The sequence below is a fragment of the Tenrec ecaudatus genome, chromosome 12 (genome assembly GCF_050624435.1).
Source record: "Tenrec ecaudatus isolate mTenEca1 chromosome 12, mTenEca1.hap1, whole genome shotgun sequence".
Classification (NCBI taxonomy): domain Eukaryota; kingdom Metazoa; phylum Chordata; class Mammalia; order Afrosoricida; family Tenrecidae; genus Tenrec; species Tenrec ecaudatus.
Window position 1 is genome coordinate 25,851,072 of NC_134541.1, and position 25,977 is coordinate 25,877,048.

The 25,977-nt window shown below is 42.0% G+C and overlaps 1 protein-coding gene across 3 annotated transcripts in view; it reads left to right on the plus strand.

Annotated features, from left to right (window-relative positions):
- Nucleotides 1–9,245: 9,245 nt before the first annotated feature.
- Nucleotides 9,246–25,977, plus strand: part of NDRG3 (NDRG family member 3) — a 98,508-nt gene continuing 81,776 nt past the window's right edge. For 2 of the 3 annotated variants that reach the window (XM_075563668.1, XM_075563669.1), the window contains exon 1: nt 9,246–9,313. The gene's annotated coding sequence lies outside the window, so the exon portion shown is untranslated. The remainder of the gene's footprint in view (nt 9,314–25,977) is intronic. The other variant, XM_075563670.1, reaches the window with a different exon arrangement.

The following is a 25,977-nucleotide window of genomic DNA, read 5'->3' on the forward strand; positions in this document are numbered from 1 at the left end:
TAAACTGTTCCAAGCTTCCTGTCCACTGAGTTTCTGTGTTACTTTAATTTCTTATCCAAACCAAACTCATCAGCCATCTCACAATGCTGATCCCCTGTGCATTTCTGAGACAGCTATTTACAGGAACAGAAAGCCCAGTCTTTCTGGAGGAGTTGCTGGTGGCTTCGAACTTCTTACCATGTGGATCGAAACCCAACATGTAACCACTACACTACCAGGGCTCCTTTAATTTTGTCTAGATAGTTGTTAAAAGTACTCAAGGCAGACTTTTACTAGTGAAACTAAACTTTGGTTTTAAGAAAACTTCAGGAGATAAATAAACATTGGCTATGTTATGCCTGACTCGCCAAAGGCCAGTTAAGCTGAGGATAGCTACTTGCAATCCTCGAAGACCCACGTTGAATCTTATCAGTGACATGCAGCTTTTCTGTCACAGGCACTAAGTGTTTTATTCATGTGTTTAGTGCTCCTCCCCACCCCCCCACGGGTCAATTTTAGGAACTGGAGAGATGAAAACACGGGGCTGTCCTTCGGGAGTTCGCAGTCTGGTGGGAACACGAGGAACAAGAGAAAATTAGGTGGCATTTTAGCTGATTTGAGCCAGTTGAAAGTGCTAAGTAGGTATTTCAGGGAAAAGCTGCATCATTTTCTAAGACCTGAGAGGGAGGGAGAGTGAAACATTCTGGGATGCTGAAAAAACAAGTGTATAACACTTATGAAAGAGACATGACCTAAGACAAATAAGACTTCTTTAGAAGGTTTTCATATGAGGAGAGAGAATCAGAACTTTATTTAAAGAACAAAATGTAATTTCAAAATGAATAGATTGAAGGAAGCCAGGGTGTGGATTGTGGGATGAGAGTGGAGGCCTATTGCAGTGGACCAGGTGAGAAATGACAGCTTGTGCTTGGCGTGGCAGTGCATGAGTACTTCTCAGGTTAGGTGCCATTAGTTCTGACCCATACAGACTACACAACAGAATGAAGCTGCTAGGTCTCACTGCCGGTCTGCACCGTCCTCAACTGTTTCTATTCAGCCACGGTGTCAGTCTACTAGAGAGCTTTCTCTTTTGCTGCCTCTCGGCTTTATCAAGCATGATGTCTTTCTCCAGGAACTGGTCTCTACTGGCAACTTGTCAAAAATATGTGAGATGAAGTCTAGCCATCCTTGCCACTAGAGTAGTCTGGATGTACTTCTTGCAAGATAGATTGATTTTTCCATTTAGCAGTCCATGGTACTTTAAATATTCTTCACTAGCACCACAAATCAAACATATCGATTCTTTGGTTTTCCTTATTCAGTGTCCAACTTTCACATGCCTGTGAGGCAATTAAAAAACACCGTGACTTGGGACCAGGTACACCTTAGTCTTCAAAGGAAATTCCTTGCTTTTCAGCACTAAAGAAGTCTTGTGCAATAGATTGACCCAATATAAGCATCTTTTGATCTCTTGCCTGCTGCTTCTGTGAGCATTGATTGTGGATCCAAGCAAGACAAAATCCTTGACCAGTTCGACTTTTTCTTCATTTATCATTGATGTTACTGACTGTCCATTTGTGAGCATTTTAGTCTTTACATCGAGTTGTAATCCAACAAAAGGCTACAAGCCTTGGTCTTTATCAGTAAGTGCCTCAAGTCCTCACTTTGAGCAAGCAAGGTTGTATCATCTGCATATCACAGGTTGTTTATAAGCCTTCCTACAATCCTAATGTCGGATTCTTCATATACTCCAGCTTTTCCGACTTCAGCACAGATTCAATAGGTATGATGAGCAGACACAAACCCTCATGCACACTTCCTGATTTTAAACCAGGGAGTAGTCCCTTGTTCTGTTCCCACAACTGCTTCTTGATTCGTGTACAAGTTCCACATGAGCGCAATGACATATTCTGGAATTCTTTTGCTTCTGAAGTCTATCCAAAGTTTGTTATAATCCACACAGTTGCAGGTCTTAACAAAGTCAATAAAACACAAACATCTTTCTGGTAGTCTCTTCTCAGCCCCAATCCATCTGTCATCAGCAATGTTATCCCTTGTTTCATGTCCTCTTCTGAATCTGATCTAAACCTCTGGCAGCTCAATGTCAGTGTATTGTTGCAACTATTGTTGGATGATCTTCAGCAAAATTTTACTTGCATGTGATAACAATGATGCTGTTGGACAGTTGGAGTTTTCTGTGGGATCTCTTCCGGTCAGTTGGTCAAGTAGCTGTCTTCCAACTATCCTGGCGTAAACGAGTAAGTGCTTCCAGTGCTTCATGAGCCTGTTGAAACATTTCAGTTGGTATTCCACCAATTCCTGGACCCTTGTTTTCAGCTAATTCATTCAATGCAGCTTGAGCTTCTTCCTTCAGCACCATTGATTCCTGCTCATATGCTACCTCCTGAGATGGTTGAATGTCAACTGGTCCTTAATGGTACAGTGACTATTTTTTCTATCTTCTTTTGATACTTCTTGAACCATTCAATATTTTGCCTATAAAATCTTTAAGTAATGCAACTTGTGGCTTGGATTTTCTCAAGTTCTTTCCTTTTAAGATTCGCTAAGTTCGTTCTTCCCTTTAGTTTTTAAAATTCTAGGTCTTTGTCACCTCTTTATAATCTTTCATTATGTCTTCCCAAGCTGTTCTTCGAAATTTTCTATTCAGCTCTTTGGCTTCATTTCTTCCATTTGCTTTAGCTACTCTATGATGTGTGAGCAAGCTTCAGAGTCTCCTCTGCCATCCACTTTGATCTCTCCTTTTTTTTTTAAATAACATTTTGCTTTCTTCATGAATGGTATTCTTGATGTCCTTCCACAGCTCATCAGGTTTTCTGTCAGTGTTGAATGTGTCAAATCTGTTCTTGAAAGGTCCTATTTTGACTCTGGTGGCCTTTAATTTTCTTCAGCTTCAACCTCAACTTACATATGAGCAATTAATGGTCTGTTCTCCCGTCAGCTCCTGACCTGGTTTTAGCTGCTGATAATTGAATCCTCCATGGTCTCTTCTGCCAGATGTGGTCAATTTGATTTCTGTGTATTCTGTCTGGAAAAGTAAATGTATAGTTGCCTTTTGTGTGGTTGAAAATAATTATTTGCTACTAACAAGTTGTTGGTCTTACAAAATTCTATCATGTTATCTCCAGCTTTGTTTCCAAGATCATATTTTCCAACTACTGTACCTTCCTCTTTGTTTCCTACTTTGGGATTGCAATCACTGTGGTAGTTGGATAATTTCATGTTAACTTGATAAAAAGTGTAGGGGTGGAGTTTATCCTGTCAATCAGATCACAGCCTGATGATGCCTTCTTGTGGGAAAGGCCTTCTCATAAAGATTCTGGGAACTTCCTCTGTGCCTTGGTCTTCCTGTTGACAAGTCATTCAGAGACTTAATGAGACCTGTGAGGAGCCCCTTCTGTCTCTACTTCTCTTTTCTCTTGACAATCTATGTGGAGCCACGCTGAGACCTGCACCAGCCCTGTGATGCTTCCACTGCCATGGATCCACAAGACTTTTCACCCACCAACCTGTAATCTCGCATTCTGCATCATTGCATGTGGCTGCGTGAGTCTGAAGAGAAATTTATGAACTAGTATCGGACTTATGGGCTAAGATCAGACTTGTGGACTGGGCTGAGATGTTTTCTTAATATACAATTACTATTTGATCTATAATTCATATATAATACTGTATACACTCAAGTATAAGCTGAGTTTTTTCAGCACATTTTTTATGCTGAAAAAGCCCCCCCATTTTTTGGTGATGAAATTAGGTGCCCTGGCTTATACTTGAGTATATACAGTAAGTTTCTCTGAATTTGTTTCTCTTGTCAACCCGGCCTAACACAATCACCAATAATTATCAATGAATTTTGATTGCATATTTCCTACTGAAGTTGCTAGAATTCTTCAATGTCTTCTAAATTAGCTTGTGTGATAGGTGCATGAATTTGAATAATAGTTGTATTGCTTGACTTTCCTTGAAGGTGGATTGGTATGACCCTATCACAAACAGCAGTGTACTTCAAGACTGGTTTTGAAAAGTCCTTTCTGACAATAAATGCAGTGCTATTCCTCAATTGTGGCATTCCTAGCTGGATAAATCAGGATTTTCTGATCCAAAATGGCCAATACCATTTCACTTCACCTCACTATTACCTAGGATATCAAGCTTTATGCATTCCATCCCATTTTTGGCAACTTCCAATTTTCCTAGATTCATACTTTGCATATTCCAAGTCCCTATCATGAACAGATGTTTACAGCTGTTTCACCTTACCCTGATGTATGGCTCATTAGCAAATGAAGATCTAGAAGGCTCCACTCCCACGATGTTCTGCTTCCATTCATCAGGCTGTATTTGACAATGTTTCGAAGCTGTGCATAAGGTCTTCAGGGGCTACTTCTTCCAAGTGGGCAGGCAATTCGTTCTGTGTTGTCTGTTCTTAGTCTGGAAGTTCCCCCGAAACCTGTACTTTGAGTGACACTGCTGGCATTTGAAATACCAGTGACATAGCTTCCAGCACCACAGCAACACAAGTGACCACAGTATGACAAACTGACAGGTTAAGTGGTGGTATTGCTCATAGCGCCTAGAAAATAGTAGGCTTATAATCTATTTGTTGAAAACTTAGCTCTGCTGTTGACTAGTTCATCAAGAGAAGTTACTTCTTACCAACAAAATTGGGAGCATGATAGAATTTAATGTCACAGAGATATTACAAAGAACAGATTAAATAATTTAAGAGTGGTATGAAAAGAGGGTGTTCAAGATTGGAGTAGCTGAGTGAAGGAAGACCAGGATGAATGAGAAAGTTCAATTTAGAAGTCAGACTTATATAGAGGTGGAACACAGGGAAGAGAATTTAGGAAGAAAGATCAAAATTTAGGGGTTATGGATAATAAGTTATTAAAGCCTTGAACATGGAGAGGATTGTCCCGAGAATAGTATAAGAAAGGAAACCTTGGGCAACCCCTCCAAAAAGCCAACATTTAGGACTTACGGGAGTTGTGTGAAGTTAGACGAGTGAGAAGGGAAACAAATCTGGTGACACTCGTGTGTCAGAGAGAGCTTTATATCAGAGAGGAACTGTGTATTAAAAACATCCTAGCCAAAAAAAAAAAAAACAAAAAAAATCCTAGCCAAGTCCATAAGTCCAATATTAGCCCATATGTCCAATACTAGTCCATAAATTCCTCTTCAGACTCACGCAGCACATGCCATGATGCCAAATGCAGGAAGATCACAAGCTAGTAAGTGGAAAGTCTCGTGGATCCAGTGGCAGTGGAAGCATCTCAGTGCTGGTGTGAGTCTCCACGTGGCTTCTCCGCCTCTCTGAGAGTCTCAGCAGCAGGAAAGTGAAGCAGAGATAGCATGTAGCCCACCTTCAGGGAGAAAGAAAAAGTTCCCAGAATCCTCATGAGAAGGCCACACACAAGGTGGCATCATCAGGCTGTGACCCAGTTGACAGGCTAGACTCCACCCCTAAACCTATTTATTAAATTAACATGAAATTATGTTAACTACCACAAGTGTTAAATGTCGGTTATTTTTTAAATTTGTGGTTACTGGTAATAATGGAATATTCTCATCTGTAAAATGATTAATCACCTCTCCAAAGGGTGTACCTTTCTCCATTTATTAAGTGAGAAGAATTCACTCATTCAAGAAGCAAACAATGCAGCCATTTGACCCCTAGTATTTAACCACAGTAAAAAGCATTTTGGTGCATGAATGTTCATAGCTGTTTTAGTAGCAGCTTAGCTCAAAATTAGAAACAAACCAAGTGTCTATTGAGGGATAATTTAAATTGTGCAACCATTGTATTACACTAAGGACTTTTTTTTTAAGTACTCAACATTCTTGCTTGTTCTGTATGAAAGTGAACTGAGAAACGAGTACATGAGTACATACATACTCGTATGTATATGGACATACATACTGTCAGGCAGAAGCGGGAGTTGGGGGTTGGGGGAGTGGAGGAATGCCTGGAGCTGGGGAAAACACTTCAAGGACGCTGCGAAAGTGAACATTGTTGCTTAGTCCCCAATCTGCAGACAGCAAAGTCAGTCGCAATGGAACATTCCCCAGCTACTCCCTGCCCCAGACCCGGGCTATAAAGCTCTCCACCTCTCACCCAGACAGCACGACTTCACAGGCCGCCAGCCAGGGACCCATGAACCTTGCCTGGGAGCTCAGGATGCATGCTGAGCTCAGGTCCCTTTCTCTGTACTCAACCTCCCTCCTGGGTGGCATGATTTCTCTGGCCCCAATTAGGGACCCGTGAACCTCTCCCGGAGCTCTGAAATAAACCTTTGAAACGGTTTTCTACCTTTGCCTCTTTCCATCGCCAAATCTGCCTTAAACATTACAAATAAAAGGATGAGGAGTATGATTGGTTTTGTGTCTTCAGCTAAGCAGGGTAAAGCATAGAAAAATTACCAGACTTACTGTGTCCTACGTGTTTTACTTGCATCCTATCATTTGTTTCTTACAACTGCTTTAAGAGATATAACCTGTTTTTCTCCCACGAGGAACTGAGGTATAGGGAGGTTTAATATCCTGCTCCAGGGAAGAAAGGAGACCCTAAATATAGCTTATGGAGATATACTCATTAAGTTTTAAACAAGGCAAAGATTAATCGTCTAGATGAAGGAAACCAATGGGAAGTCATACGTGCCCAAGGAAACCACGTGTGTTGTTTTCATTGATATTTACAATTTGATCTCTAGGTTCTATCATCCATTGCAATGGCTACACAGAAGTCAGACAACATTCATGATTAAAGGATTTATTAAGGAAGATGGTAGGTTGTAATGCAAGGGACAAATGCCAGGATACAAACTTCTTTCAGGTATACTAATAAATGCCCCAAAGGAAATAGCACTCCACTTTAAGTCTCAATCCGAAGGCATTCAGCTCAAATTCCGTGTGTCAGCAAACGCAGCTCCCTGAATTAAGTACGCTGAGTCACCCCATTCCAGTAAGCCTCAGCTCAAAGGCATTCAGCCCATTTCCATAGGTCAGCAAGTCCAGCTTTCCCAATTAAGTGGCCAGAGGCACCTCACTCCACAAACCAGCTTCCTTTTCCAAAGCATTCACGTTTACTTTGTGTGCTGGGAAGTCCACTACGCTTTCATGTTCTGGCTCCTGGTTCTGCTGCTGCTTCTCTGATGTTGTCTTCTGGATCCAGAAAGTTCACTGCACAGGTATCTCAGGTCCACAGGACATGCTCTGTCCTGGCTCTTGCTAATGAGATTCCACCCTCTACTTCCCCAGAAGGCTAATTTTATACACAGCAAGATGGCATCCCAGAGACTTCTGGTCAGGTCACAGTTACTCCCAGATGAATCCTATCAGTAATCTTTCCCTACCCATGCAGGGAAAGACCCATGCAGGGAAAGAAAGGTCTTTTGGTGGGAGTTACTTTGACTAGAAGAGCCACATTAAACAATTCTCTGCACCTGTGCTTGACTGCTTAAAAGGATATGGAGAATTATGTAGACTCACACAATCAGGACTGGCAGCAGATCAATCCCTCACAGTTGTAGAAGATACTACAGAAATGGGAACTGGATCATGATTTGGGATACATACATTCTTAAAGAAGATAAAACTTAAAAGATTGGTTCAGGGACTTCTGACCAACACAGTCAGGGTATGACTCATGACTATGTGGACCCTGGCACCCCAAATTCCATCAAGGGCACACTCAGGCAATTCCTAAGACCTAGGCTGCCCCTCCCTGGATTGGTTAGGGAGCGGATACCTTCAAACATGCTGTAAGGGCAACACTTCCCACATCACAAGTATTTACACATCGCAGTGCTAATGGTTAGAAAAAATTAAATGGAGATCGAATCTATGTGGAGACAAAAATGAATTTAAGGTTCGCAGTGTAAATAATAGCCTTATACTTAAATAAAATTAACCAATGGCATACAGATAGTGTAGTGTAGATTGGAATCAATTTGGCACTCAAATGTTTGTTAGAGATTAAACCTGTAAGATTAGCTCGTAAAATAAAGATTACAGGGAAAAATGAGCTGATGCCAAGGGGTTAAGTGGAGAGCAAATGTTTTGAAAATGATGAGGGCAACGAATGTACAAATGTACTTTACACAATTGTATGGATTGTGGTGAGAGTTGTATGAGCCCCCAATAAAATGATTTTTTAAAATAAAGATTACCAGTGAATACCACACACATTTTAAAAAGTCGTTTTTTATGAGGCCAAATGGTCAACAAAAGCAAAGCATGAAGAGGTAAGTGAACAGGGAAATCAGATTAAGGAAAGAGAAACAACCCACGTGGAATTAATGAGGCTGCTTACCTACTACTGTGAACTATGTCACCAGTGTCTGAACAGTTTGCATATTAATTGTTAAATGGGTACCTAATTTGCTGAGTGGGATCCCTGATGGCATAGTGCAAAGGCAGCGGTTCAAATGCTCCAGCTGCTCCTAGGGAGAAAGATGAGGCTGCCTGCTCCTATAAAGATTTCCAGCAGTGGAAACTCGAACCACCCCGGGGACCAATAATGGGAGTAGCGATACCAGGAGCGAAAGGGGAAGGTCGGAACAGCTCACAATCATCTACATAGAACCCCTCTTCCAGGGGGACGGACAGCAGAAAAGTGGATGAAGGGCGACATCGGTCAGCGTAAGACGTGGAAAGAAAAATTAATAAATTATCAAGGTTCATGAGGGAAGGCGGGTGGGGGTGGGGGGAAATTATGAAGTCCTTTTCATATGCTAAGGAGCCCTTAAGGTCAGCGGTTCTAACCTACCAGTCGCTCAGGGAGAGAAAGATGGGGTTTTCTGCTTCCGTAAAGGTTCACAGCCCCGGAAACCCGAACGGGCAGTTCCACTTTATCCTACGGGCTCGCAATGAATCGGAATCGACTTGTTGGCCGTGAGTGTGAGCTGGTGCCACATGCCAGCGATGTGTGGTCGTGGGCGTATCGTTGGCCCTCTCAGGGCTGGCGCAAGTAGAGGACGCTACGGTCTGAAGGGTTCTTAAGGGCGTGATGCAAGAAAAGGGGTACAAGCCTTGGGCACTCAGTGCCCCTCTGGGCAGCTTCGGGCTGAGAGTCCTCGCGGAGTGGCTGTGCGGCAAGAAAAACTACAACCAAAAGGGCGCCTCGGGATCCACCCGGCTCAGCCACCATTTTCTTGGTAGTTCCAGGGCGAGCGGGCGCAATGCGCCTGCGCAGACCCGGCATCCTCAGCGCGCCTGCGCGGTCGCAGAAGCCTCTCCCCGCCCCCGCCCCCCGCCCCTCCTGCTGCCGCCGCCGCCGCCGCTGCTGCACTGACAGGGGTTGCCCGCACCTCAGGTGAGTGAGCGCCTCAGCCCGGCCCGCGGGGGGCGCGCGGCTCTGCCCGCGGGGGCTTCGTGCCCCTTTCCTTCTCCCTTCTCCTCTACCTCCGCTGCACCCCGAGGCCCGTGCTGCGGGCCCTCGAGCCCTCCTGCACTCGCCGGACCCTGCTCGGCTCCGCGGAGCCGCTTCCCTACGCGCGGGCTGCGGGGCCGCGCGCCGAACGCGTCTTCCTTGCTTGAGGGTGGCGGGAGTCGACCTTCCGGGCGCTCGGCACCCTTGGTGGCCGGGACCCACTGCAGGCACTTCCAGGGACCCGCTCCTGCCCTGCACGCGGGCAAGCTGGGTGGGCCTAGGGGCCGGGCATTCGTCCGGCCGGCCCGCCCCAGAGCCGCGGGGGGGCCTGGAAAATGGGCTGTGCGCTCGCCTCGGTCCCCTGTCCCCCTGGAGCAGCAAAGAGCACCTTCTGGCGGGTCCGCTGCGAGAGACGCCTCACTTTACAGATGAGGAAACTGAGGCACGGAGAGGTGTAGTGCCGGGCCAAGGTCACGCGGCTGAGAAGTAACAGAGAGGGCCCTTGAATGCAGGGTCTTCAGACCAGTGCCATTGGAATGTGACCTTGTACCTTTAAAAAAAAAATCTGACATAACACTTGACATCTCTGGAGTTGCTCCTCAGACGTCACCAAAGTGGGCTTGGAAACAGCATCTTCTAGTTGCTGGAGTCTAATTGAGGTGTTACTGCAATCGACAGAGTAGTAAGAATGATGATATTGGTATTGATGAGAGCTAAGGTTTGGGGCCAAGGATCTTGCAAAGGATTTTATTAAGGTGATTTTATTTTAATAGCTAGCCCGTCCTTGTTTTCATGCAGCCTTTTCCTGCAGATAGACTCACGGAGACAGGGTAGCTCTTCGTGGTGACTTACTGGCAGAACCAGGGCTAACTAAGCATCTGCCTCCTGCGTGCAGATTGCAAACACCTAACACCCACCCCCCTCCAATAGCCTGGCCCCCTCCCCAGAGGATATAATTAGCCTTCCTTCAGCTAGGAAAACAGGACTGGGCTAGCTGGGCTGGCTGGACTTGGAGGTGACAGAGCAGATTTGGCCAGCATTCACCTTATTCTGGAGCTTTCTGGCTTTGCTTCAACGCAGGGCTTGAACATTTCAGTATTGAAGTAAAATGAAAAGGAGAAAGAGAGCATTGACAAAGATGTGCTGAGTGGAAGAAGACTCCCTTGATTTAGATTCCCAAATGAGCAGCTGTAAAAATATAGGAACGTTTCTCCCCTAAAATAACTAGCTCTAACATTCTCTCTTTATTTCAACACGAAAATGCTCAAGCCTTCTCTCTCAGCAAATTCTCCAAATGTTCCACTAAATCACCACATTCTCTGTGTGGCCTTCCTTGTTCGATTCACAGTCAGAATTCATCATTCTTATTTATGCAGGACATTTTATTTCTCTGTTACAGCATTTATCAGATTTATCAGTATGGTAGCTCTGTGGGGTAAGCTTTGGACTGCTGACAAGGTCTGCAATTCAAACCTCCCAGTCTCTCCAAAAGGGAAAGATGAGTCTGTCTGCTCCCATCAAGATTTACAGCCTTGGAAACTTTACATAGGGTGGACAAAACTCAAAGCAATTCAATGGCAGTGGGTTTGTTTTTGTTTCTCTTTCAAATTACATATTTACAAACCCGCACACATTAAACTCACTGTCATTGAGTTAATTCCACCCATGCACATTGCCTGCATACAGAGATTACAATCTTCCCTTAGGTCTATTAGCCTTATGAGGTAATGGCCATCTTTTATAGCCCCATGAGCCTATTGTTGAGTGCTGTCAAGTCGGTCCTGGTTCTTAGCAACAGTAGAGCTGTCCCACAGGGTTTTCTTGGCTGTAATCTTTGTGAAAGTAGATCAGCAGGCCTTTCTCCCTCAGAGCTACTGGATAGTTTCAAACTGCCAGCCATTTGGTTACATTTGGTTACAGCTTAGCACTTAACTGTTTGGGCTCCTTTGGCTCATGAAGTAGGCATGGGATAAAGATCAATGAGTTTCCACCAATCCTTTCCATTACAGTCATTTGTGACTTAAGGTTTAACAGTATATTCTGGATGCTATGTGATTCTGTGAACATAGTCTGGCTCTGCGTGTTCATTAAGCATCTTAAACATGCTTTGTACCTTCGCAATGATTGTCAGCGTGCTGAAGGATCCACTTTGTGTTTGGTCCTCAGACCACAGGATTAGCAATTTCCATATCTGCTATAGGTCCCTCTTGGATTTTTGTTAGCTTTATAGCTTTCATCTCAGATTAATATCCTGGCTAATTTTTGCTTTGCTTTTGAGGATAGTTGTAATAGTGGAGTATGACTTGCCTAAATCATAAGCAGTAGCAGTCATTGATTTTCTGCTTTCATGTTATTTAATAACCTCTTCCAAATCAATGCTTCTCCTGTGCCTTTTGTTGCTGCTGTCTCTAGCACTGGTTTAGCTGTGTTTGGGAGCCATGGTGTACTTCACAGTAATTTTCTAAAGAATATTAGACAGATAATGTTACAACACACAAAAGACATGCTGTACATAAGATTGGTGCTGCCAACACTGTTAAACTATAGATTTTTTATAGATAAGAAGTATGGTACATGTGTAAACTAGTAATATAAATATTTATTATGACTATCGAAATATGATAGGGTTTCAAAACTTCATGGAGAAATCTATTGTCTTTCAATTCCATTTGCCCACAAACTTTTTGAAGTCCCCTTGTATATGTACTGGACTATATATGCCTGGAAGCTCAATGGCGTAGTGCAGAAGAGGTAGGAAACTCGTGTTTACTACATCATGTTGGCTTAGGATTTCTGAACTCTCAATTCACCTATTATTCATTTATCAACTATCACATTCTATACTTCACATTTGTGGTAATATTAAAAGAATTTGAGATAACACACATCAACCCCTGAGTGGGGGTTGAAAGGAATGCTCACTGTGATGGTTAAAGTTGTATGTCAACTTGGCTGGGCCATGGTTTTCAGTGGCAGTTATGTAGTGATGTAGAGATCCTTCATTTTGTGACTTGGAGTGGTCTTCCATTTTTGCATAAGGCAAATTTTTGCATAAAGGCCTGGTCTTTGGAACCTAACCATATGAAGTGAGGGAGGAGTCGCTGTATACCCTTGTGAGACCTGGGGCATGCATGCAACTCGACATTGCCCAAATGGACGTTCTATGGTATGTGACTGTGCTTAAAAACATATGAAATTGCTTTTACTTTGTGTATTCAAATGGGAGAATCTACCCATGTTTACTTCATACTCTAAGGGTGAGATTTTCTTACTTCTATTCTTCCTCTTTGCCCTTTCCCTTTCCTGCCCTTTTAGATTCAACTCTCGATCTTGTCTGCCACTCAGAGGCCTCCACTTTGTTTCTGAACATTTACAAACAGGGTCCTGCTTTAAGACGCTTGTTTATCCCCAACAGTGACATTGGGATATGTTGCTTCAGTGTCATGTTGCTTAGTTGCATTTTGCAGTAGGGTAACCTGAGGTATACTGCATTTTAATCTGATCTTGAGCAGGGGATTCACTCATATTTGTTTGCCTATGTGGCTGCTGTCCCTGTTGTTATCAGAGTAAACACAATTTTTACTGAATTTCACTACATAGTATTTAGTAAGATAAATATTTAAAAGGACCTTGTTGGAAGCAACATACTATGCATATGTCTGTTACATAGATGAAGCGTTCAAGTTTTTTTTTCCCAAAGGAATTTCTTGCAGATGCATTGAGCTTTTATGTGTCAGGAATGGTGCCAGGTATGGTGGGATATTTACAATAGAATAAAACCGTTCCTGTTGAAAGAGTTTACTAGTTTGCTGGGAAATACTGTATCACACACTGTAACTCAATTCACCCCTGAACATTCCATGTTCGTGTTAAAAACAAAGCCATGGGAGTTGGAGGTGGAGGACAGGAGTGCTCAGTATGAGCTATGATAGTAAGAGATCACTTTGAGGAAGAGGAAAGACTTCTGGGCTTTGACAAATTAATCAAAAGAGAAAGAAAACATTTTCTAAGCAGGGGTGATAAAAATGAGCCAAGGGTCAGTGCCTGATATGTTCAGAGGACAGTCAAAACAAACACAACTGGCTTGATCTGGGTGACTGGACTAGACGAGAGCAGCGGTTTGCAGACTGTTATGAGGGCGTCCGAATCACTGGAGGATGTGCTAAAATTCTGTTGTGTTTATAATAATTATTAATGTGAGAGTAGCTGAATTGTATAGGATGTTTTAAATGCTAAAGAAAAAGTGGCATATGTGTTGATTATTTAGTGCTGCAGTGACATAACAGTGAATTTACTTTCTCACACTTCTAGAGTCCAGAAGTCCAAACCAAGGGCCCAGCCATTTGTAAGCTTCTCAGTTTCTGATGTCTGCTAGCGCTCCTTGGCATCTGTCTTCAGCTATGTGTGCGTGTATGTCTGTGTCTATTCTAGTCTTTTATAATTCATAAGTGATTAAATTTAGGATCCAGCCTACACTGGTATGACCTCATTCATATAACAAAAGAAAAACCCTATTTTCAAACGCGACCAATTCCACAAATAGAAGGGCCAAGTATTCACTTTTGGGGATGATGTGTTAGTCTGGGTTGACTAGAGAAACAAATCAGGGAGACTCATATGTGTGCAAGAGAGAACTTTATATCAAAGAGAGTAATTGTACATTAAGAAAACAGTCCAACCCAGTCCAGATCAAGTCCATAAGTCTGATATTAGTGCGTATGTCCGATACCAATCTGTACATTCCTCTTCAGACTCACACAACACATGCAATGATGCCTAATGCAGGAAGATCCCAGGCCAGTGGGTGGAAAGCTTTGTGGATCCAGTGGCAGTGGAAGCATCTCAGCACTGCCAGAGGTCTCCACATGGCTCCTTCAGGTCCAGGGCTCTAGCTCAGCTCCATGTGTCTTGTCAGCAGGAATGCCTCGCAGGGAGTGTGTCTGTGTCCTGCCTACAGCAAGCTGTTCATCGCCTTAGCACCTCCAAATGAAGTCATCAAGCTGTGACCTGATTTACAGGCTAAACGCTACCCCTTCACTCTTAATAGTCTCAAGTTGACAAAAGATTATGTAACTGCCACAGGGGTTGACACTATTCAGTCCTTCACAGGGTTGTAATATGTAGTTGCTGGAAAAGGACATCATGTTTGATAGCGGGTCATTGGAAACCCTCAATGAGATAAGTTGTTACCGTGACCACAACAATGCACTCAACATACAATAGTCATGACGTGACGTGGGACTGGGTCACTTTTCAAGGACAACTCAAATTACGATTTTTGATCTATCTCTTCAGTGGGAGGGCTTATCTGGTTCTTTAAAAGTTCCGTGATGCCCCTATAATGCCTGCCAGAGTTTGACAGATTATCAGTTCTAAATCAATACTTACTATTTATAGCCTGTGGGGCATACTGTGGAGGAAATATGACTTCTTTACATTCCAAGTTGGTAAAGAGTGTATAGAATGGAGCAGGGAATTCTCCCAACTTTTTGTGTGGAGGTACTTTTATCTTTTATTTTTCTTTAACTTTTATCTTCATTAATGGTTTAATATTGGAAATAAAGATTAATTTCTTAAGAGGGTGGTGCCTCCCTTCTCACAGGCTGAACACCATTAAAAAGAAAAAGATAGTGCTGTTTCACATTTTGGGGACCTCCCAAGTGTCATAACCTTAAAAATACACGAGCCCAGGGAAGAGTAAGGAAAATTTTATGTAGCTCATAAAAAAACAATATGAAGTTATTTCTCATTTCTAATAATGGTTTAAGGTTAGGAGTTCTGCCAACCTTTCTTTTAATTAGTAATTGTCATGTGGTAATTAGTCCACCAATACCATTTGCCTTTAAAATAGATACAAATTATTAAAAATTACATTTTTATCTCTATAGTACTTCTGCATTTTCAGACTTGAACTTTTAATCCTTAGACAAAAGTTCAGTGCTTTTCAAAATCTTGAAATCCTAGCTTGGATGTCATTGTACCCGAAGCCACAGCTCTTAAGAGAGAAAGAAGGGGAAAACCCAGGCTATTGTCTCTTTATCCCTGGAGGCAGGGCCCCTCCTGTCATACTTTACTTCTGTACCTATTTCTTCTTTTCAACCATTGTTTTAGATAGTGTTTCAGCTTTATTATAGTAACTTTGAGTGATCAGATAATCCATAAAGTAGTTTGCTTGTCACATACCTCTCCATAAGGTCTCTCCTATGAATTAAAATAATAATAATATGTGAACTTGGATGTCCAGTAGCCAAACTGAGAAAATAATTGGATGATCAGATAGCATCAAGGGGGAAAGGTTGCTTATGCAAAACCTGCCAGAGCCTAGGATGCAGATGTATTGTCAGGGCCATCAAGATCCCATGTTCTACAGAACGAAACACTGGCTGGTCCGGCACCATCCTCACAAATCATTGCTGTGTTTGAGCCCATTGTTGTAGCCACTGTGTCGCTCCACCTTGTTGAGGGTCCTCGAATACTTAGGCTAAAATCCTTGTTAGTTTTGTGATCTTCAGCAGATTACAAAACCTCTAAGCCTCTGTTTCTTCACCTTAAAAATGAGAAGATCCAACCAAAGCAAAATCACTCCATTGAGTCAGTGCTGACTCATAGCAACCCACTGTGGGCTTCCGAGACTCTAATTGTTTGTGGGAATAGATAACCCAGTCTTTCTCCCCTGGTGCTGCTGGTGGTTTCGAACTGCAGACCTTGAAGATTGTCGCCCAACTCGTAACCACTACACCATATGTGTATTACAAGTGTGTTGTAAAAATAGATGAAATAATGAACGGTTAAAGTGCTTATCATGGTCCTGGAGGATCCCTGGTAGTGTAGTGGCTATGCTTTGGGCTGCAACGTCGGCAGTTAGAAACCACCAACTGTCCTGAGGGAGAAAGACAAAGCTTTCTATTCCACAAAGTGATACAGTCTTGGAAACTCAGGCAGTTCTACCCTGTCCTAGCAGGTCTCTATGAATTGCCATTGACTCGATGACAAAGAGTTTGGTTTGATCATGGTCTTGATATAGAGTGCCTGATAAATTTGGCCAGATGGAATGTTGATGGCACAGTGATTACACATTGGGCTGCTAACTGTAAGGTCAGCAGTTCAAAACCACCACCAATCACTCCAATGGAGAAAGATGAGGCATTCTACTGTAAATAGTTACAGTCCTGGAAACCTACAAGTGAAGTTCTACCCTGTCCTATAGGGCGGCTAAGAGTCAAAATCGACTTGAGGTGTTTTTTGTTTTGGGGTTTATGTGGGGTTTATTTTTTTGTTTTTGAGTATGAGTATTAGGCACTGTGTGTTAGGGCTCTCATTTCTCCTTTACTTCCATTAAACTTATCTTAAAGAACAGACTGTTTTTAGTGATTCATGGCTTCTGAGTGCCTGATAGCATCCTGTCCTGGAAATCCTTACCAAGGGCCTTGCCAGCATAGCTTTCCTAGTTCCCTAAGCCATATCCCTGAGGGTAGGAGGGAGAGGGTTATGTTTCTGCTTCTAGAGTTACTTTGGTTAGAGCTTTACTGGTTGTTGGTTCTCTGGGATTACAAGGCCTCAAGATGGGAGTTTCTTTGTTCTAATGACTGTTAGTAGCCTGGAAATGAATAGAATGAATATATAGGGCAGGCTCAGATTCCAGGTTGGCAGCCTCTGCAAATCTCATGTACCATCTGCTGCCAGAATCCAGGAGTGACACAACAGGGAGGTGGGCCTAATGCATGGGTGTCTCTACCCAGTTTTCCTTTCAGGGAAACACAAGGTGTGTAGATGGCGCTAAGCCAGGACTGAAGACAGGGTATTTTTTGTTAAAAGAGGATCTTTGAGCTTGCCTTAGCAACTGCCTTTGATTGTGTGTGTGTGCGCGCGCACACACACACACACACACACCCTGCCTTATATAGATAATGGAGATAACATCTCTGTAAGTATTTTGCCTGGTGGAGGGAAACCAAGACTTTATTTTATGCAGTGAAAAATCTCACTGAGCTGTATTTTTAAAAGTCATTATCTCTTCTGTGGAGTTGGGCGGTTTGGCTTGTTTATCTGGCTTTCTGGGTTGTCTCTTGAGACCCTTTGCTTTCCTGAGGGCCCCCAAGAGACAAGAATGAAACCAACATCCATTACCCTAGACACTTGAGAGGATGCTTAAGTCAATAGCTTTATGATTAGATTAATTCTGGCTTTAGCCCTGGCAAAATTTAAAAGTCATCAGATAATTGACGGAAGTATGGAATTTAGCCCAGTACTCTGTGGTAGCTTTCAGAGCCTGGACTTCCAAGAGTCCAGATGCTAATCTCAGCCTTATACCCAGCTAGTTGTATGAATTTAGGCAAAAGTGTCAAAGCACTTTTCTGAGTGTGTGCTTTTATTACTATATTAGTAGATTACTATCTGTTAGTTTTTCCTGACCCTAGCTGCATATAGGAATCACCCAGCCTTGCCCTAGCCTGGTTCAGTTGCATCTTTAGGATTGAGGTTGGGGGTTGATATTCTTCAGAGCTCTCTAGGTCTTTCTGATATATAGCCAAACTTCTGAACAAGAAGATCAAAGTTTATAAACTCGCCATCTAAAACAGCTATTCAAGGCTCCACTTCATTTTCACATCTTTTGGAAAATATCCTGACCATTTTAGTTCTTAATTGTTAAATAACAACCCCTTCTGTCCTGGTTCTGAGATTGCTCTCTCTGTTCCAAAACCTAGCTATCATGTAAGTCACGATAGTCGAGGACATTCTGTCCTCTTGAAAAGAAGGAGTACATGGAAATACCACTGGTTCAACTGATATACTGTTAAGCATCCATGTGATAGATTTTGTATTGTTGGCAATCTCTTTTATATGTAAGTAGCTAATTGTTAGTGCTGTTGTCTTAGCTCCAATTCACAACTACTCTATATACAACACAGTGAAACACTGTAAATATTAGTCATATAAATGTAGCCATCGTGCTCTGGCTCCAACATGATCTTTCACTTCCAACAAAAGGAACCTAGAGTAACCTTCTGCTCTAGACACCTGCAACATTTTCTAGCAGAGCTTGCACTTTCTCATCTCCTTAACTTTGTTTGAAAGACCATTATGGCGCAGTGGTTGAAATACTTGGCTCCAACCTGAAAGGTCAGTGGTTCAAACCCATGAGCCACTCTGTGGAAAAAAGAAATTGGCAGTCTGCTTCCATAAAGATTTACAGTTTGGAGGACCTGATGCAAAGGGCTTAAGTGGAGAGCAAATGCTTTTAAAATGATTAGGGCAAAGAATGTACAGATGTGCTTTATACAATTGATGTATGTATGTATATGTATGGATTGTGATAAGAGTTGTATGAGCCCCTAATAAATTGTTAAAAAAAAAAAAGATTTACAGTTTGGGAAATGCAAAGTTCTTCCTTCCTGCATAGGGTTTCTGTGCTTTGAAATCATCTCAGCAATAATGGATTTGTATTTACTTTTCATCTTTTCAGTTAGTCTCCTTTCCCGAAACTCTTCCTCTTATTTTTCTCCCATCCCCACCTACACACATTTTCTCTATTCGTACAGGCATAGTTGAAGTTACACCTCTTCTGTGGTACTTTTTCTCAGCACTCACAACCTGCATTGGCTGGATGACGCTTACCGTAAATTTCTGTACTCGCTCTCAATTTGGGCCACTTTTGCTCCCCAGGGAACATTTGAAAACATCCAGAGACATTTTGGTTGTCATGTTGTGGGGAGAAGGTACTGCTATCTAGTAGGTAGAGGCCAAGGAGGCCACTAAGTACACTATAGTGTACAAGGCAACCTTTTACAACAAAGAATTATCTGATCCAAAATGCTTGTACTGACAAGGTTAAGAAATTCTGCCTTAGAGTTTGTTCAGCTCAAAAATTCATATATATACTGCCTTAAGCTATAATGATTTATATTTAGACCTTGTATCCCTACTCAATTGAATTAGTGAAGATGAACCACAATCTCAAATCTGTGCTGTCTTGTTAACAACTTAATACCAAACTGAACCCATTGCATTCAAGTTGATTTCAATTCACTGTGACTCTGTAGGACAAAGTAGAACTTCCCATAGGGTTTCCAAGACTAAATCTTTATGGAAGCACACTGTGACATCCTTTTCCTGAAGAACAGCTAACTAGGGGGTTTGAGCTGCTGACCCTTGTGGTTTGCAGTAGGGTGCTTTAAAGGCGACATCACAGTAATGTTGCCGTTCATTCTACACGTCTACAAATTCATCCAGTCGTCATAGATAAAAAGGGATATTAGTCTCCCTGCTCCAGAAGCACCACCACCTACCTTCTCAGCTTGTCCCTGGCCACTTCCTGAACCTTTTCAGCCACAATGCTTTAGCACCAGCTCCAACTGACCCCTTCTTTTTGTTTTTCATAATGTGCCACCTTAGCCTGAGGCCTTCAGTCTGTCTTGGTTGTCAAGAAGCCTGTTGCAATTTTGTCAAAACCAGAAGTGATCGATTCTTTCTGTAGAATACAAGCAGTAGCCTGGTGCTAGTACATGCTGGCAATGTCTGACAAAGGCACATATACACACAAATTACTTTTATTGTTGTATAAATTAAAAACAAAATAGCTTATAAATTAGAAAGCCTTTATGTATAATATTTTGTACTGTGTAAAGAACAACCAATATTTTTAATCACTGGAAATTTCAGTGCACTTTCTCTGACTGAGTGGACACATTGCAGGGTGAGATAAAAGCAAGACTCCAATGCCAAGTACACTCGGTCAGTCCAAGTACACTCTTCTGGCAATAAGCTGTGTGAATTTCAGCAAGTTGTTGAGCCTCACAGATTGATGATTGGGTAACCTCTTAGGGTTGTAGTAGGAAGAGCCATATGAAGAGATTGGGGAGTGCTAACCTTGAGAAGGAATGTAAAGCACTGAGTACAAAGGGAACTTACGGGTCACAGAATCTCAGCCTTCACAGGGACTCAAAAGATCAACTCCTACCTTGACAGATGGGACAACAGGTCTAGAAAGGGAAAAGTGCTTTGTACGGTGTCATTAAACTATCTTGGGGCCCTGCTTGGTCTAGAGTTCACATCTGATGTGTTGATGAGCTCTATTTACGACTGGAAGAATCTGTGCCTCTCTGAGAATCCAGTTTTTTTTTCCAAGTGAACACAAACAAAAAATTTTGCCTTTAAGTCAGTCCAACTCATGGCAGCCTCATGTGTCAGAGTAGAACAATGTTTTATAGAGCTTTCAGTGGATTCTTTTTTGTAATGGATTGCCAAGCCGTTCCTCTAAAGTTCCTCTGAGTAGACTTGAACTCCACATCTTTCTCTTAGCAGCCAAGCAGGTTAAGTATTAACCATTTGTACCATCCGGCAACTCCAGAGTAAACAAAGAGTTGTAGTTTATGATTGAACTTTAAACTGTATTCTACAGAGGCCTGGGGCCTCCCCACCATATCCACGAAAACCCCTATACTGTTAGATGTTTCAGAGTTTTGGTGTACAAATTAAAAACCACTGGTCTTTATGAGACTTAAAGGCCATCTAGTATTAACTCTTGGTATATCAAGACATGATGATGTCCCTCTAGTGATCCTAGCAGTTTAGCTTATACTTTAATTCACTAATTTCTCTGTTTCTGAAAGGTAATAGTCACTGGTTTTTCAGCACAAAGAACGGAACCTCATTTTTTCTAGATTTTAAAACCATTTGCTTTCACTGTCAAAAGATAATGGACCTTCTTAGTCCTTCCTCCTTCTTCCCTCTTTAGCATTTGACAGCTTTCCTCCCATTCTGAATAAATCTGTCTTTTGACTTCTTTGACATTGTACTTTCGCTTTTCCTTTTTATCTCTGAACATCTATTTCTCTGTTTTACTGAGTTGTCCTTCAGAGAGCCCATGGCCTCCTCCTGTCTTTACTTTGGGAATAGCCTATAAATTTACCTCATTAACCTTCACTCATACCTGTGCTCAAGTCTTCCTGACTAACAAAATTTCCACTTACTCAGAAGTGGTGCTTTCTTTCCCCCAATCACTTTATTAGGAGCTCATACAACTCTTAACACAGTCCTTACATACATCAATTGTGTAAAGCACATTTGTACATCCATTGCCCTCATCATTCTCAAAACATTTGTTCTCCACTTAAGCCCCTGGCATCAGCTCCTCATTTTTCCCCTCCTTCCCCCTTACCCCTTCCCTCATGAACCCTTGATAATTTATAAATTATTATTTTGTCATAGCTTACCCTGTCTTGACGTCTCCCTTCACCCACTTTTGTGTTGTCATTCCCCCAGAGAGGAGGTTATATGTAGATCCTTATAATATGTTTCCCCTTTCTACTCTACCCTTCCTTCACCCTCCCTATATCGCCACTCTCACCACTGGTCCTGAAGGGATCATCCTCCCTGGATTCACTGTGTTTCCAGTGCAAATCTGTACCAGTGTACATCCTCTGGTCTAGCCAGATTTGCAAGGTAGAATTGGGATCATTATAGTGGGTGGGTGGGGGGAGGGAAGCATTTAGGAACTAGAGGAAAGTTGTATGTTTCAGCATTGCTACACTGCTCCCTGACTGGCATGTCTCCTCCTTGCGACCTTTCCGTAAGGGGATGTCAGTTGCCTACAGATGACTACAGATGGGCTTTGGGTGTCCACTTCGCACTCCCCCTCATTCACAATGATATGATTTTTTTGTTCTTTGATGCCTGATAACTGATCCTTTCTGCACGTTGTTATCACGCAGGCTGGTGTGCTTCTTCCATGTGGGCTTTGTTGCTTCTGTGCTAGATGGCCACTTGTTTACCTCCAAGCTTTTAAGACCCCAGACACGATATCTTTTGATAACCTGGCACATCAGCTTTCTTCACCACATTTGCTTATGCACCCTTAGAAGTGGTTTGTATTATTCCTCAGCACTCCTATTTTTGTTAATTGTGCCAATACTATTTTATGTTTATGTCTCTAACCAGAAGTGTTAGCAAATTCTGAAGATTTTACTCACCTTATACCATATTATTTATACATATGTAATCCCTATAACCTGACTGTATTGTTATCATCTTTCAGTTAGGTTTCTATAGTGACCTACTAAGTTGTTCTCATTCTCTAATATATTATCCTCCTAGCTTACCTGTTCTGTTGAATCTTTTAAAATTCTACCTAGCTTACTGAAATCCTTTGTAGAATATTCAGGATAAAATTAAGGTTGTCTGTTGGCATTGAGTCAATGGCAGTGAATTTTGAGAATGAATCCTCAAGGACCCTTGGAGGTGCAAATGGTTAGTCACTCAGCAGCTAATCATAAGGATGGTGGTTTGCATCCACCCAGCAGCTCTGCAGGAGAAAGACCTGGTTACCTGATTGAGCTGCTTACATAAAAATTCCAGCCATGGGGTTCTATGGGCAAGGAACAACTAGGACAATTAGCATAATATAGTCCACAAAGACAATGTTCTACATTCTACCTGAGTAGTAACTGGAGTTTTTAAAGCCCTGACATCTAAGATGCAACTGTTGGATTTTCCTTGTCTGGAGAAAACAAGAGTGAAGAAAAACAAAGACTCAAGGAAACAATTAGTCCCCCAAACTAATAGACCACTCAAACCTCAGCCTTTACTACCTGAAGACCAGAAGAAATAGATGATACTCAGCTACCACTACCAAACACTGATCAGGAGCACAAAAGAAAGTCCTGGGCACAGAGGATTAAAAATAAAAAACATAACGATGTCCAGTAAGGTGGTAAATTAGACAGACATCCTACACAGACCCTCTACAATAAAAATGCCGAGACCTAAAATAATAAAATAAAAAGGGCCAGAGATCTACTGAAACAGATAACATGATAATCCTGAAATCCTGGGCTTCAGAGAAAGAATAGAGTTATGAATTACATTCTGACTAGGGGAAAGAGCACTGGGTAGTGTAGTGGGTTACAACTCATAGCGATCCTATAGGACAAAGTAGACCTGCCTTTGTAAGTATATGAGACTGTAACTCTTTATGGAAATAGAAAGCCCAATCTCTCTCCCATGGAGCAGCTGGTGGTTTCGAATTATTGCCTTTGCAGTTTAGCAGTCTAATATGTAACCAGTATGCCACCAGGACTCCTGTAAATTATTGATTGATAGCTGAAAATGCCAGCTAAAACTGACCAACTGTGCTATACAAACAGCAAATAAGAGTACTCACTCACTCTTATTTTTCATTATAACCACAAGAGGCCAGGTGTTAAGAGGCTAAGCTCTTAGCAACATGCATACATAAATTAAATACAGATACAGTGACACCACAGTGTAACAGAGACAACAATTTCAGTTCATATGAAGAAACAAAACAGTAGCTCAAACAAATGACCAATACACAGAACACAAAGCTCTTTCTCAGGGAGAAAAGAATTGGTAGTACCTGATAAAGAATTCAAAATAATGATATTTAGACTCCTTCAGTGTGCCAAGAGAAAGGTCAATAAAACTTTAGATGAAATTAAGGAAAACAGGGAAAAAAATTAGAAGAATCCATAAAAACATTACAAGATGAAAATGATGATGGCAGCATATGTACAAATGTGCTTGACACACTGGATGAATGTATGGATTGTGATAAGAGATGTAAGAGCCTCCAATAAAAGTATTAAATATATATATATTACAAGAACAAACTGAAAAAAATGAATTAATAGAAATCATACAAAAACAGGCACAGAGCAGGCATGATGTCAGATAATAAGGACAATTTTGATGGAGTCAACTTTGATGATGTGGAGGAGGATGAAGGGCTAGAATGTCAAGGAGAATGTTGAGATCCACTGCTCAGAGCTCAAGGCCTGAAAGATCCTCCTGTTTTACCACAGCCTGCCCAGTGGAAACTATGAAGAATTGGGGCTTGAACAGACTCATCATCACCAATTGAGCCAGCTACCTTTCTGCCACTCCACTCTCTTTAACCTTTTTCTTTGTCAGTAATAAAGAACTCAGTCTTCCAGCCACCCAATTTTTAAAAAATTCTTTTAATTGTTTTATTAGGGGTACATACGACTCTTATCACAATCCATACATACATCAATCGTGTAAAGCACATTTGTACGTTCATTGGCCTCATCATTCTCAAAACATTTGCTCTCTACTTAAGCCCCTGGTATCAGCTCCTCATTTTCCCCCTCCTTCCCCTTTCCCCCATCCCTTACTAACCCTTGTTAATTTATAAATTTTTATTTTGTCATATCTTGCCCTGTCCGATGTCTCCCTTCACCCACTTTTTTGTTGTCCGTCCCCCAGGGAGGTAGTCACATGTAGATCCTTGTAATAGGTTCCCCCTTTCCAACCCACCCTCCCTCCATCCTCCCAGTATTGCCACTCACACCACTGGTCCTGAAGGGATCATCTGCCCTGGATTCCCTGTTTCCAGTTCCTAGCTGTATGAGTGTATATCCTCTGGTCTAGTCAGATTTGTAAGGTAGAATTGGGATCGTGATAGTGGGGTAGGAGGAAGCATTTAGGAACTAGAGGAAAGTTGTATATTTTCATCGTTGCTACATCACACCTTGACTGGCTCGTCTCCTCCCCGAGAGCCTTCTGTAAGGGGATGTCCAGTGGCCTACAAATGGGCTTTGGGTCGCCACTCCGCATTCCCTGCTTCATTCACTATGATTTTTTGTTCTGATGATACCTGATACCTGATCCCTTCGACACTTCGTGATTGCATAGGCTGGTTTGCTTTTTCCTTGTGGGCTTTTTTGCTTCTAAGCTAGAGAGCCACGTGTTTACCTTCAGCCATCCTATTTCCAAAAAGAAAATAAACCATACAAAAACAGCAAATAGAAATACAGAAGATGTATACTAAGGTTTCAGAAATAGATAATGCATTGAAAGAGCAAAGCAGCAGAATTGACTCACTGGAAGGCCAAATTAGTGAGCTTGGAGGCAAATCACTCAATACTAATCTGCTAGAGGAACAATGAACAATTTTTAAAAGTTCAAATAAAACCTAAGGATTATGTGAGGTGACATCAAGAGAAAGAATAAGAAACAACAAAAAGCAAATTATTGAAGTGTTGTTGGAAGAAAACTTCCCTAGCACTATGATAGAGGAAATAAAATATACATTCAAGAAACTGAATCAAATAGACCCCCATCCCCAATTTTTTTTCCCTAAAACCACAAATAAGGGAAGACTCCTGAGAGCAGCTTTGGAAAATTAAAAAGTTACAAAAGAGAACCAGAATGCAGGCAGGCAAGAAGGCAATGGGATGATGATCTATATAAAACTCTGTGGTGTGGGGAGAGAAGTCAACCAAATATCATATACCCTGCAAAATTGTCCCTTAAATGTGGATGAAACTAAAATGAAATGAATTTGTAGAAACCAGACTAGTCTTATAAGAAATACTAAGGGGAGTTCTTTCTTTCTTTTGATTTTTCCAGTTTTATTAAGCTCATACACATCAGGCGGGTGGCGGGTGTGGGCGGTGCTAGGCATCCAGCTGCTGGTTGAAGTGGTTGGGGATGGCCTCCATGCCCTCCTGCGGGCACATCAGCACCACCTATGTGCACCGGCACACCCCCTGGCCCAGCTGCCGCGGTTAAGGGGAATTCTTTAGACAGAGAATGAGCAACAGTGGCTAACAGCCTGAGCTTTAACA